At 34.4% G+C, this 14,924-nt stretch overlaps 1 protein-coding gene across 1 annotated transcript in view; it reads right to left on the bottom strand.

Annotated features, from left to right (window-relative positions):
* Positions 1 to 14,924, bottom strand: part of LOC120353064 (protein amalgam-like) — a gene marked incomplete in the record, with an annotated part of 512,682 nt that overhangs the window by 463,122 nt on the left and 34,636 nt on the right.

The following is a 14,924-nucleotide window of genomic DNA, read 5'->3' as shown; positions in this document are numbered from 1 at the left end:
GTCGCCCTTGATGACATGGTTACAATAATAATTAGAGTTTCACAAATCATCTTAAATGATAACTCGGCTAAATGACATGATTCTATTACATTCTTATAATAATAATGATACTACATGATCATTTAATTATTCATTATAATGTAGTGGAATAGAAAAGGGTAAATTATCTAATGAAATTTCACAATCAACGAAAATAAGATGCCATCAGGCATTAAATAAATTGATTGATTGAGTATTTTATTTATGTCGAATTATAATATCGGGGCACCGAGCTTCACTCGTTATTTTTATTTATTGATAAACAGAACACAATTCTCTAAAATGATCGTGTTTATATTTCACAGCTGGCTATACCTCATCTTATGGATTTCGGGGATGCGATATTTTGAATTTTTCATATACTCACTTTCTTACTATCCACAGCTATTCCAGCAAATTAAGGATGAATTATCCTTATAATGTCGTTCAGCGAGTTTTCTTAAGGATGAGACCTAGTGCAATCGAATCTTTATATCATACACCTACTATGTTTCAAATTTCGTGAAAATCGTTGGAGCCGTTTTCGAGATCCGTTAAAAATAAATAGCCAGATATAAAAATCTGGTGTGGCGCACTCACACAACTTTCCTTGCCGTTATGAAAATTGATCACCTGACGCTAGTGTAAACGCGCATCTCAAGTCTACTATTCAAAGATTTGAGCCAGCTGGTGACAGGGCAATAACGCTGGAGACACATGAGTTCTGCTATCTCTTCATAGTGAATCATTTAATAGAATCAACAGTTGCCAACAGTTTGCAATTGGATAGTCACATTCTCTCGAATTTCGAGCTTATTTTTAATTTTAGGTGAAAATGTTACTGAACATCAATTGTAGAGATTCTCATGTTCAATCTTTTCCTCTCGGAATTTTTTGTTTAAGTTGTATCTGGAGCCTGATAATTGAGAATCTAAAATCAAACTTTGCACAGATGGGGCGGAGCTTCTGAAATTTTTACAGATATGGGACTTGTGGCAGTTGATAGAGCTTATCGATGACTATTTGCGCTATAACTTTAGTCAAAATCACACACACACACACACACACACACACACACACACACACACACACACACACACACACACCACACACACCACACACACACACATACAGACCAATACCCAAAAACCACTTTTTTGGACTCAGGGGACCTTGAAACGTATAGAAATTTAGAAATTGGGGTATCTTAATTTTTTCGGAAAGCAATACTTTTCTTACCTATGGTAATGGGGCAAGGAAAGTAAAGAATTAATAACCAGATATAAAAATCTGGTGTGGTACACTCACACAACTTTCCTTGCTCATATTTGAAACTACGATCAGACTTCTGTCAGTATATGTGTATATGTAATTGTTTTCAGAGTACTTTTTCTTTGTGTAAATTGTAAAATTCGATTATTTTTTATCAGTCGTCATTTTTTTAAAGTCGTCAAAACTACGATCTAGAACTACATCTAGAACTGTCGTTCTACAGATGAAATATCTCGACTATGTGTTCTTTTTATGAACTGCGCTACCTACCTACCTCATGCACGAAAAGGAGGTTACAAAGTTCATTTCCCAAGGATGGGGTGGACCCTCCATTGGTTTCCCAGAAAGGAGACTTATGCCAGTTGATAGAGCTGATAAATAACTATACAGGGTATGGATTTGAAAAAAAATCGGTCAAGTTATTTTTGAGAAAATCGTGAAAAACATGGTTTTTTAGTCACTATCCGCCATTTTTCTCAAGAATATTACAGAGCTCATGGAATTTTCCCAGAATTGAGACTCATGCCAGTTGATAGTGATTATGAATATCTAGCCATGGTATGAATTTGGAGAAAATCGTTTGAGCCGTTTTTCGAGAAAATCGTGAAAAACATGGATTTTTAGTCATTATCCGCCATTTTTCTCAAGAATATTACGGAGCTCATTAAATTTTCCCAGAAATGAGACTCATGCCAGTTTGATCTGAACAAAGCTCAGGCTAGAGCTACCAGAGGACTGTAATTTACTATTCAAATAATCAAATACAAACAAGGGGCAAAATTTAATCTTCAATTTGAGCCAGGTTATTTGTACAGTTAAACTCTGCATTAATGAACAATAAAAAAGAGCAAAAACTCACCAGATTTATTCCAATCTTGACTACTTGCCCTTCGAAGCCTTTATTAGGTGTTCTGGTCAGTTTCAGGGTGGGACGAAATCGGGGAATAGACAGGTTATTTGCTTACGGGCTGCCTTCTCGTTGATTCTGTGTTCAACTTGCAGGTCATACACTGTGTTTCGAACAAAGCTCAAACTGGATTCTTTATAAATTCAAATCTGATTCAAATTAATTCAATTCAATACTATTTACGCTGTTATATTCATAATTCACACACACGACACTCAAACAATTATTTACAAGAAATTTCCGATCGAAATTACATGACAAACACAAATTCGGTCTTGCACAACAACGGGGTGACAAGACAAGACAGACTAAAAACTAGGACGACAAGGCCAAAGCAGAAGGACGGTCTGCGCTGGCGCAAACACAAGCCTACTATTGGCAGAACTGCAGTCTGGCATTCTGGCGCTACAATTCGAATTCTCTGGCCAGACCACAGTTGATAGTGCTTATGAATATCTATCCATGGTATGAATTTGGAGAAAATCGTTTGAGTCGTTTTCGAGAAAACCGTGAAAAACATGGATTTTTAGTCATTATCCGTCATTTTTCTCAAGAATATTACGGAGCTCCTAATATTTTCCCAGAGATGTGACTTATGCCACTTGATAGGGCTTATAAATAGCTATCCATGGTATGAATTTGAAGAGAATCGTTAGAGTCGTTTTTGAGAAAACCGTGAAAAACATGGTTTTTTAGTCATTATCCGCCATTTTTCTCAAGAATATTACGGAGCTCCTGAAATTTCCCCAGAAATGTGACCAATGCCGGTTGATAGGGCTTATAAATAGCTATTCATGTTATAAATTTGAAGAGAAACGTTAGAGCCGTTTTCGAGAAAACCGTGAAAAACATGGCTTTTTAGTAATTATCCGCCATTTTTTCCGCCATCTTGGATTAAATTTTATTGAATTTCTTACTGTCGGATCCTCAAGGTATAACGACCTAAAGTTTAGAATTTCAAGTCAATCGGTTAATTAGGAATGGAGTTATCGTGTTCACAGACATACACACATACACACACACATACACACAAACACATACACACACACAGACCAACAACCAAAAATCATGTTTTTGGACTCAAGGGACCTTGAAACGTATAGAAAACATGAAATTAGGGTACTTTAAATTTTTTTGGAAAGCAATACTTTCCTTACCTATGGTAATAGGGCAAGGAAAGTAAAAATCTGGTGTGGTACACTCACACAACTTTCCTTGCTCATTGAACTATAAGCCTCATTATCAAACGAGAATAATTTAGGGGAATAACATAATGACGATTGACGGCAACATATTTGCAACTACGATCAGACTACTGCTTATGTGTATATACAATTGTTTTCAGAGTACTTTTTCCTTTATGTAAATTGTGAAATTCGATGATTTTTTTGAAATTCGTCAAAACAGATGAAATATCTTGACTATGACTGTGTTCTTTTTATAAACTGCTCTACCTACCCACGGTATATGGAAGAAGAAAAAGTAAAAACCGTGTACCTACCTACCTCATGCACGAGAAGGAGGTTACAAAGTCCATTTCTCAAGGATTGGGTGGACCCTTTATTAGTACCCCAGGAAAAAGACTCGTCAGTTGATAGAGCTAATAAATAACTATACAGGGTATGGATTTGAAAAAATCGTTAGAGCCGTTTTTAAGAAAATCGTGAAAAACATGGTTTTTTAGTAACAGTTACTGTCCTTTTAGTAAAATGGTCAAGTTAGTATAGTAAAATGGACAGTTACTGTCCTTTTTCTCAAGAATATTACGGAGCTCCTGCAATTTTCTCAGAAATGAGACTCATGTCAGTTGATAGGGCTCATAAATAGCTATCCATGGTATAAATTTTAAGAAAATCGTTACAGCCGTTTTCGAGAAAACCGTGAAAAACATGGCTTTTTAGTCATTATCCGCCATTTTTCTCAAGAATATTACGGAGCTCCTGAAATTTTCCCAGAAATGAGACTCATGCCAGTTGATAGGACTTATGAATCTATGAAGCTATCCATGGTATAAATTTGAAGAAAATCGTTAGAGCCATTTTCGAGAAAAACGTGAAAAACATGGTTTTTTAGTAATTATCCGCCATTTTTTCCGCCATCTTGAATTGAATTTTATTGAATTTCTTATTGTCGGGTCCTCATGGTAAAAGGACCTTAAGTTTAAATATTCAAGTCAATCGGTTAATAAGGAATGGAGTTATCGTGTTCACAGACATACACACACACATACACACACACACACACACACAACACACACACACACACAACACACACACACACACACATACACACACACATACACACACACACATACACACACACAGACCAATACCCAAAAATCATGTTTTTGGACTCAGGGGACCTTGAAACGTATAGAAAACTTGAAATTGGGGTACCTTAATTTTTTTTGGAAAGCAATACTTTCCTTACCTATGGTAGTAGGGCATGGAAAGTAAAAAATAACCAGATATATAAATACAGAAATTGCTCGCTCAATATAATAGGATACTAGCTTATACATTCATATACAATACAAACTAAGAAAATAATATTATTAAACTGTACATTGATATGAATAAAAAAGAAAAGCAATTTGTAATAACTATACAAGATAATATTGTAACGCATCCACATAAATTGGCGGAGCTTTTGAGATATCAATGTCCATTCTTTGGAAAGAATATAAAAAATATTTACATTTTAGAGAGAGAGAGTGAGAGAGATAATGAGAAAGAAAATGTAAGAAATCTGTCAGAGAATAACTGAGTGAGATAGTGTGAAGGAAAAAGAGAAATAAATTAATGAGAAAAAGAGAGAGAGTGAATGTGTGAGAGAAGGAGTGGGTGTGAGATGGAGGGGGTGAGAGAAAGACAGCGCTATTTGATCAAGTAATGAATTAACAAGAGGGAGTGAGACGGACTGGCTGAGAGCAAATTGTGAGATTGGAAGATAAGATGTTTAGCCAATGCTGGGTAGTCAGTAGCTAAGAAACAATATTTTTAAGTCGATTCAACACCACTTCTAAATCTGAATCGTCTTCATGGATGAATGCTTCGAAAATTCTCATTCACAAACCACTCCTGGCTTGGCAGCCAACAACGTTATTATTTTAAAACTTGCACTCGTTTTACTACAATTCTTACTCAATCCTTCCTTTCAATTCTCTCTCTTTTGAATAAATCCTTAGTTGAATTGATGAAATTAACGTTTTAGTAGAGAGTTAGTGGGAAGGATATTTTGAATATTCTTTCCGAATAATGGACATTGATAATGTCCAAAGCTCCGCCAATTCATGTAGATGCATAACAATATTATCTTTAGTTATAACAAATTTCTTTTTTCGTATCATATACAGTTCAATAATTATTTTCTTAGTCTATATTATGTAAATTCTTCTATAACTTGGCTGTATTGTAAGCTATTTTATATAAGTGTATAAGCCAGTATATATTGAAATCTACATAAATAAAGTACTCAATCAATCAATCTTTCCTCTTCCACGTTCTCTATGTTTCTCTGTCCTCCTCATATGATAGCAGCCACACACTCCTTCGCAGTCCCACAACAACTGATGTGATAATGAACTGTTTATTCTTGTTTAAAATAATCATTTCTATTTCATTCGTCAAGAAATATATGTTTCAGTAGACAAATTCTTCTTCTTCTTCCTCTTATTCTTCAGTAGATATATATTACCAATCCTGGAGCAAATGTCCCAGAACCGCCTTTAACCTCAAGGTCACCCAAGACGATCCCAACCTAACCTCAAGGTCACCCAAGACGACACAACCTAACCTCAAGGTCACCCAAAACGACCCAACCTAACCTCAAGGTCACCCAAGATGACCAAACCTAACCAAGGTCACCCAAGAAAACCAAACCTAACCTCAAGGTCACCCAAGATGACCAAACCTAACCTCAAGGTCACCCAAGATGACCAAACCTAACCTCAAGGTCATCCAAATCAAAAAAAAAAAAAAAAAAAGGTTTTTGAGAAAAAAAATTAAAAAAAAAATCACATGACCAATGGCCACGCATTTAAATCTTTAAATCTTTATCATCATCAGGGGCATCAATGGGAGACCTATCACTCTAGCTCAAGATGGTCATGCAGGACCTGTCACTCTATACTAAGATGGTCATGGAGACCTATCACTCCAGATCAATATGTCCATGGTAAACCTACTAGATCAAGATGTCCATGGGAGACCCGCCACTCTAGATCAACATGGCCATGCTGCTCTAGAGATCAAAATGGTATCGAAGATAGACATGACTTATTTAACATGGACATTCTCAATGACCCTCACTCCTCCTGTCACATGGACCATCATGTCTGTATGGCATAATTGAGTCATCCACTCAGTGGTCAGTCAGTCAGTTCAATTACTGATCAGTCACAATTGTCAACCGTCAATTGTCATGAAATTGACGTGACCTTTGATGGGGGACGATGACCCTGGGCGGGGGAGGGGGGATTTGGGATAGAGGCTAAAAACTTAGGTTTGAGGTTAGGTTACATTAGGTTAGGTTAGGTTAGGTTAGGTTAGGTTTGAACGTCGTGGGTGACCTTGGGGGGACGATGACCTTGGGCGGGGGAGGGGGGATTTGGGTTAGAGGCTAAAAAACTTAGGTTTGGTGACCTTGCACCAGAATCCCCATTGCATCGGGTGACCTTGAGTTGTCCCAGGATCCCCAGTGATTTATTTTCCATTTATTCCCGATTTTTTTTTTCAATTTATTTATTTTTATTTAATTCTGATTTTTTTTTTTTTAATTTTTTAATTTTTTTTTAAATTTTTTTTTCAAAAATTTTTTTTTCTTAATTTTTTTCTTTTTTTTTTCTTTTTCAATTTTTTTCCCAATTTTTTTTTTTTTTTTTAATTTTTTTTCTATTTTTTTTTATATTTTTTTAATTTTTTTTTTCTGACTTGGATGACCTTGAGGTTAGTGAGCAGAGAAGTTTGTAATCCAATGTGACTTCATCCAGGCTAAGAGCAGTGATGGGTGGAGCCAAGGTCACGTGATAGGGGTAGGAGTGGGGGTCGCTGAAATTTCATCGCCAAAAGTAAAGTAAGGTGATTTTTTACCCATATGGACAGTGACTGAACAGTGACTGAACAGTGACTGAACAGTAACTGAACAGTGACTGATCAGCAATTGAACTGACTGACTGACCACTGAGTGGACGACCCAATTATGCCATACAGACATGATGGTCCATGTGACAGGAGGAGTGAGGGTCATTGAGAATGTCCATGTTAAATAAGTCATGTCTATCTTCGATACCATTTTGATCTCTAGAGCAGCATAGCCATGTTGATCTAGAGTGGCGGGTCTCCCATGGACATCTTGATCCAGTAGGTCTACCATGGACATATTGATCTGGAGTGATAGGTCTCCATGACCATCTTAGTATAGAGTGACAGGTCCTGCATGACCATCTTGAGCTGGAGTGATAGGTCTCCCATTGATGCCCCTAATGATGATAAAGATTGGTGGGCATGGCCATTGGTCATGTGATTTTTTTAAAAAAAAATTTTTTTCAATTTTTTTTTTATTTCTTTTTATCCATTTTTTTTAATTTTTTTTCTTATTTTTCAATTTTTTTTTTTTTTTTTGGATGACCTTGAGGTTAGGTTTGGTCGTCTTGGGTGACCTTGAGGTTAGGTTTGGTCATCTTGGGTGACCTTGAGGTTAGGTTTGGTTCTTGGGTGACCTTGGTTAGGTTTGGTCATCTTGGGTGACCTTGAGGTTAGGTTGGGTCGTTTTGGGTGACCTTGAGGTTAGGTTGGGATCGTCTTGGGTGACCTTGAGGTTAGGTTTGGTCATCTTGGGTGACCTTGAGGTTAGGTTTGGTTCTTGGGTGACCTTGGTTAGGTTTGGTCATCTTGGGTGACCTTGAGGTTAGGTTGGGTCGTTTTGGGTGACCTTGAGGTTAGGTTGGGATCGTCTTGGGTGACCTTGAGGTTAAAGGCGGTTCTGGGACATTTGCTCCAGGATTGGTAATATATATATACTTTCTTCTTCTTCTTCTTCTTCTTCTTCTTCTTCTTCTTCTTCTTCTTCATCCTCATCTTCCTCTTCTTCTTCTTCTTCTTCTTCTCACAACCAAGGATTAGGCTATAACCTGTTCCGACTCACATCTAGTCAATTATTCAAATAGACTTAGAAAAATTCTATTATTGCCACCGCTTGCGTGGTCTGCCAAAATCTCTTTTGCCTACTGGCTGATAATTTATTATAGACTTCTAATGGTATTCTCTCAAAACATTCTTTGAACATGCTCCCTTCATTGATGCCAATTCTCCGTAACTCTTTCATTCATGCTTATATTTCGGACCTATTTCATAGACAATGAGCCCGTTCTGTGTACATGGAATGTGGTAAATTGTCCGATTCACAATTTACCAAGTAAAAAGTTCCACGTACTATGGGAGGAATTTTGACAGATTCTGTTCCAGAATCCTGTTCCAGCTCCAACTTTCTGCCCCACAGTCGAAGTGTGGTAAATTGTGTGACCTGGTACAGTTCCAACAGGTTCCAACTATCTGAGCTCTCATTGGTCGATCATTGTAGTCTGCTTGCTTCTCTGCGCATGCGCTGATAGTTTGTTCACCATAGCATAGAATGCATAACCAACAATATGATGTTTGATAACCATTCATTGAATGAATTCTTCTCGATAGAAAATTTGAGAGTAATGGAATAAAAGAAATTTACACTTTTCTAGATGGTAGGTTTGTAAAACAGCCTTTCTTCATTCACGCAGCTAGTAAACAACACATTTTAGTGTAAATCAATTTTATAAAATGTGCGTGCAAACAGCTTGAACCAACAATTTTGAAATGGCGTTCCATGGGAACATTTTGTACTAGTCACGTAATGGAACAATTTACGATTGGAACTGGAACAATTTACTGTACACAGTATGACGTTGTGTCTTAGCACCATAAAATAATTTTGAAGTAAATAACTGAGCTCTAGTAGAATTGTGAAATTGAAAGAATAGATAGCCTAGTCAAGGTACCACTCAAATAAAATCGAATATTATTTATGATAAAGAGAAATCATATTATCTAAAGCAATAAGAGAACCATGCAAAATTGTAATTAAACAATAATGAGAATTCTTTGGCAGAAATAAAATTATAAAGCGGCTTGTTTATTATTGGCAGATTATAAAAAAAGATTGCTTGTACAATTTGAGGTTAGAATCCTTTGTTTTGATTTGATACATCAATCAATCTTGGATCAATCGACAATTTATTGAATCGATATCGAATAAATCAGCTGATTGCTCAATCAACTAATATGAATTAAATTATAATTTTTACTCACAAAATGTATATACTATATATTAGGGAAGGTTTATGTAAATAGATAAGAACGATTATTATTGTTACTCGAATATCTATTGAAATCTAAAAAAGTATAAAAACCAAGAGTACACAAAGCTCACATAAAAAATTAAATGTATATCGCATTATAGCTTCATATATTGAGATTCATTTATTGGAATGTTCTCAGGCTATTATCTAATTTATTCATTTATAAACTTTTATTTATCTTTGTATAACAAAGTTGGAGAAACCCTGAATCTTAAGTAACCAATTACATCACATCTTACTAAGATTAGAAAGCCATTCAGAGGAAGGCTTATAAATCGTTTAAGGTAGAGATGAAATTTTTCTGAGAATTGCTCTCTCTGGCTTGTGATCTCAACCTACGCGGAACACATGGAGAATAGGGCCTTTTTTCCAATTAATTTTTGAAAGCATCAAGCCAATCCCGTTTTTAAATGTCAAGTACATGTAATTAATGTTTGATTATTTGTGAACTCAGTGTGTGTTAAAGAGTTCTTAACACTGTAACTTATTCTCATAAATATATCTCTAATACTGATAGAAACTTGTAATAAATCTGGACCATACACGAGCCCTGCAGAGACGAAAGTATCCGGCTAATTAATTATTGGAGATAATTAATTATTCTACAATAACTTCAAGAACATCATTATAGTGAGTGTGCAAATTATCTAAAATGACCTCATTTAATACTAAGGCCTTTGTCAGTGAATTGGGGAATTAATCATAGCGCTATATAGATGTTTATTCAAATATTAGAAATTCACCACATGTCGAACACTATCATATAGTTTATAAGAAATCTTTTTATGAATTTATTTGGTTTATATAGGAAGCTTATTTCCTTGCACGACACGAACACACATACCCTGAGATTTTAAATTGTTGCTTTTATTAATTATTATTCATTGATCAAAGTATGTTCTATTAAATCTATAAACGGAACAGGTTCCAATTTGTCTAATTCTGAACCGACTTGAAGTCCATATATCAGTAATAATAATATATATATAATATATAATATAAATAATATATATATATATATATATATATATATATATATATATATATATTTACAGCTCACAGTACTGTGAATGTTAACGAATCCTGTGATAATTATTAGAATATTAGAGAATTTATTTATTCAAAGAAAATTGTAATTATCAAGAAATATTTTAAATATATTACTTTATGGGAATATATTTTATGTTTTATGTCAGCATACAAGATCTTAGGAGTTTTTATTATTTTCCCAATTCATCTCGTGATATACAGTTTGAGCTGTCTTGGTACCAAGCAATATTATTCTGCAGCATATATAATTAGTGAATCAATTAATATTGATCTTATTCAGAGCATTTATTACTTATCATCCTTCGATGATAGTAATACTATTCAGCCAGCAAAATCTTACTGATATTTATATTAATAAGTCTGCAATATATCATATAAGGATCCAGAGAACTTCAAGAACTGGCGTTGTAAGTTTCAAGGAATTTCGAAAGGATAAATTGGTGCATACCTGTATTCAAGACGAGCGTTTTAAGGATCAACTAGAAAAACCATAGTTGATTTTCATTATTCTCGATTGAGTATATGGTTACTGATAATCAGTCACCAACTATCTTTTTAACTTCCTTATTGGTATTCTTCAATAATTTCACGAAAGCAGCGGTAAGAATTATTGATCACCAGGTATTGAAACATATGGTGATTCATTATATTGAGAGTATTCATGCATCTACTACTGAGCTAGAGCTGTGGTCTGAACCCAGCATATTTGCGAGCCGGACGGCCTTAACATTTTGCAAATTTATTTGCAAGCTAGGGATCTTAACAACTGCTCCTGTATATATCAAATATACCGCACCACAACAGAACGTACACATTATGTACTGATCTTTGGAGATAAATAACTTATTTTCATAATTGGGATTGAATATTTTGTTTATCAGTTATATATTTCTATTACATTGTTGAAAAATTATGTGGCAACATCACACGCATCTGCTTTGTCCAATGATGATGACACCAATGCATATTAACAACCGGCTATATACAAATTTGGAAACTTTACCAGTGGACAAGAGTAGATTTTTGTGTTTCTCTACAAAATAAAAGAATATTTGAAGACCAAGGTATAATTGACCAAGCGAAGTGAGGTCTAAGATTCAAGTCGTCGGTTTGGTATTTCTTAATGTTTAAATGTTTAAATGTTGCGCATTTACGGTGAAACGCGGTATTCGATTTTCATGGAATTTGACAGGTATGTTCCTTTTCTAATTGCGCATCGACGTATATACAAGGTTTTTAGTAATTTTGCATTTCAAGGATAATATGAAGGGAAGAAGGAGCCTCCTTCATACGCCAATATTAGAGTAAAAATCTGGTGTGGCGCACTCACACAACTTTCCTTGCCGCTATGAAAATTGATCACCTGACGCTAGTGTAAACGCGCATCTCAAGTCAAAGATCTGAACCAGCTGGTGACAGGTCAATAACGCTGGATACACACGAGATCTGCTATCTTTTCATAGTGAATGATTCAATAGAATCAACAGTTGCCAACAGTTTGCAATTGAATAATTACACTTTCTCAAATTTCAAGCTTATTTTCAATTTTAGGTGAAAATGTTACTGGACATTATTTGAAGAGATGTCCATGCTCAATCGTTTCGACTAGAAATTTTTTGTTTAAATTATATCTGAGACCTGATAATTGGGAATCTAAAATCAAACTTTGCATAAATGTGGCGGAGCTCCTGAAATTTTTACAGATATGGGACTTGTGGCAGTTGATAAAGCTTATCAATGACTATTTTAGGTATAAATTTGATCAAAATCGTTGAAGCCATTCTTGTAAAAATCGCGAAAAACCCTGTTTTTGACAACTTTTTCGCCATTTTAGACGCCATCTTGGATCGTATTTGATCGGAATTGTTCGTGTCGGATCCTTATAGTGTAAGGACCTTAAGTTTCAAATTTCAAGTCATTCCGTTGATTGGGAGATGAGATATCATGTACATAGACGCACATACACTCATACACACACACACACACACACTGTGAAGTTGTGTTCCTTGCCCTTGGAGGGCTACCTCTCATGATAGAGCGATGATATTGATATTTATAAGAGCAGTCGCTAAATTCCCTATTTTGCGAATAAATTCACAAAAAATTAAGGCCGTCCGGCTCGCAAAATTACTGGGTTCAAACCTCAGCTCTAGCTCAGTGGTAGATACATGAATTTTATAAATACAAATGATCACCATAAGGTTCAATGACCGGTGATTGATAATTCTTACCGCTGCTTCTATGAAGTTCTTGAAGAATACCAGTAAGGAAATTAAAAGAATATTTGATGACTGATTATCAGTAACCATGTACCACTAGAGAATGATCAGGACCAACTATAGTTGTTTCTAGTTGATTCTTAAAATGCTCGTCGTGAATACAAGTATTCACCAATATACCCTTTCAAAACTCCTTAGAACTTACAACGCCAGTTCTTGAAGCTCTCTGGATCCTTATATGATATAACTGGAACCTTATTAATATGATTTTTCAATATACTTGTTCTGGCAGATAAAATGAATATCATCAAAGGATGATAAATATTGAGTGCTCTGAATAAGATTAATATTACTTGATTCAACAATTTTAAGTGCTGCTGGATATCTATTGGTACCAAAACAGCTCAAACTGTATATCACGAGATGAGTTAGGATATAATAAAAAATTCTATGAGTTTGTATGCTGACATAAAACACAAAATATATTCCCATAAAAATGTGTGTATAAAATATTCAATATATCTATGATTTACTTAAATAAATGTTTTCTAGAATCTGAATAATTATCACAGGTTTTGCCAATATTCACAATAGTGAGTTTCAAATTCATAAATATATTGTATAATACTGATACTTAGACTCCCAGTCAATACAAAATTCTGCAAACAAAAACCTGTTCGGTCTATAAGTTTGATATGATATAATTTGTTCAATTAACAAAATTATAATTAATAAATTATTATTCAAACATGAGATCTCAGGGATTTATATGAATTCGGGCCGTGCGTGGAAGTAAGCTTCCTACATATATCAAATAAATTTATAAAATGTTCTTATGAACTATGTGATATTATTCAACACGTGGTGACTTTTATTTAATTTAAGTCAATTTGAATAGCGCTTTTTAAATAATTCCCCCACTTTACGCAGAAAATCTAAAACGAGCTCGTTTGACTTATCACTCACTTAACTGAAGTTCTTGACGGTCTCGTGGATTGAATTAATTATTTCCAATAATTAATTAGGTAGGCTTCTTTCGTCTCTGCTGGGCTAGCGCGTGATCCAGATTCTTATAAGTTTCTTTCCAAATTAAAGATATATTTATGGGGAATAGTTACAAATTACGAACTCTTTGATAGCACTGAGTTCACAGATAATTTAACATTCAATACAAATATTTCACATTAAAAAGGGTTTGGCCTAATAGTTTTAAAATTTTAAAAAGAGGAAGAAAGAACCCTAAACTCCATGTGCATCCTCTCAGGTCGGGATCTTAAGCCAGAAGAAGGAGGTTTTCAGAAAAATTTGTCTCTTCCAAGAATAATTCTGTAAGCTACTCTCTGATTGGCCTTCAATTTAATAAACTCAATATAATTGGTTGCCTTGGGAATCAGGGCTTCCTCGACTTTATAATAGAAAAAATTAAATAAAAAAGAGTTTTTATACAAATATATGGAGTGTTTATCTTAAATTGATTTCATAAATAAATCATAACATGCGATTTTAATACATTTAGTTTTTTATATGAGTTTTGTATACTCTTGATTTATCATGCTTTTTTAGATTATAATAAATATTTATACAGAAATAATGGGTGTTCGTATTTCTACACATCGACTTCCTTTAGTATACATAATATGTCCTTTATGAGTAAATTTTATATAATTCAACCTGTTATACTGGTTGATCGGATAATCAGCTGATTCGTTCAGCATTGATTCTACTAATTATCGATTTATTCAAGATCGACTAATTCTTTTCAAAATGTAAACAAATAATTCTAACCTCAATGTTCATGCACTTTTATTTTTATAATCCGCCAATAATAAGTAAGCCGCTTTATAATTTTTTGATCTTACCAATGGGTTCTCATAGTTATTGAATCACAATTATACATGTTTTCTTATCGTTTTTGATAATGCTATTACTCCTAATCGCTAATAATACTTGATTTAAGTTGATTTATCCTTTGACTAGGTCTAACCTTCTTTCCAATTTTATAATTCTATTAAAATTCATTGGTTCATTTTAAAATATTTGGTGGTATTAAATTACCACGTGACAACAC

The sequence above is a fragment of the Nilaparvata lugens genome, chromosome 9 (assembly GCF_014356525.2).
Source record: "Nilaparvata lugens isolate BPH chromosome 9, ASM1435652v1, whole genome shotgun sequence".
Lineage (NCBI taxonomy): Eukaryota > Metazoa > Arthropoda > Insecta > Hemiptera > Delphacidae > Nilaparvata > Nilaparvata lugens.
The sequence above is the reverse complement of the archived record's forward strand: the minus strand, read 5'-3'. Positions and strand labels throughout refer to the sequence as shown.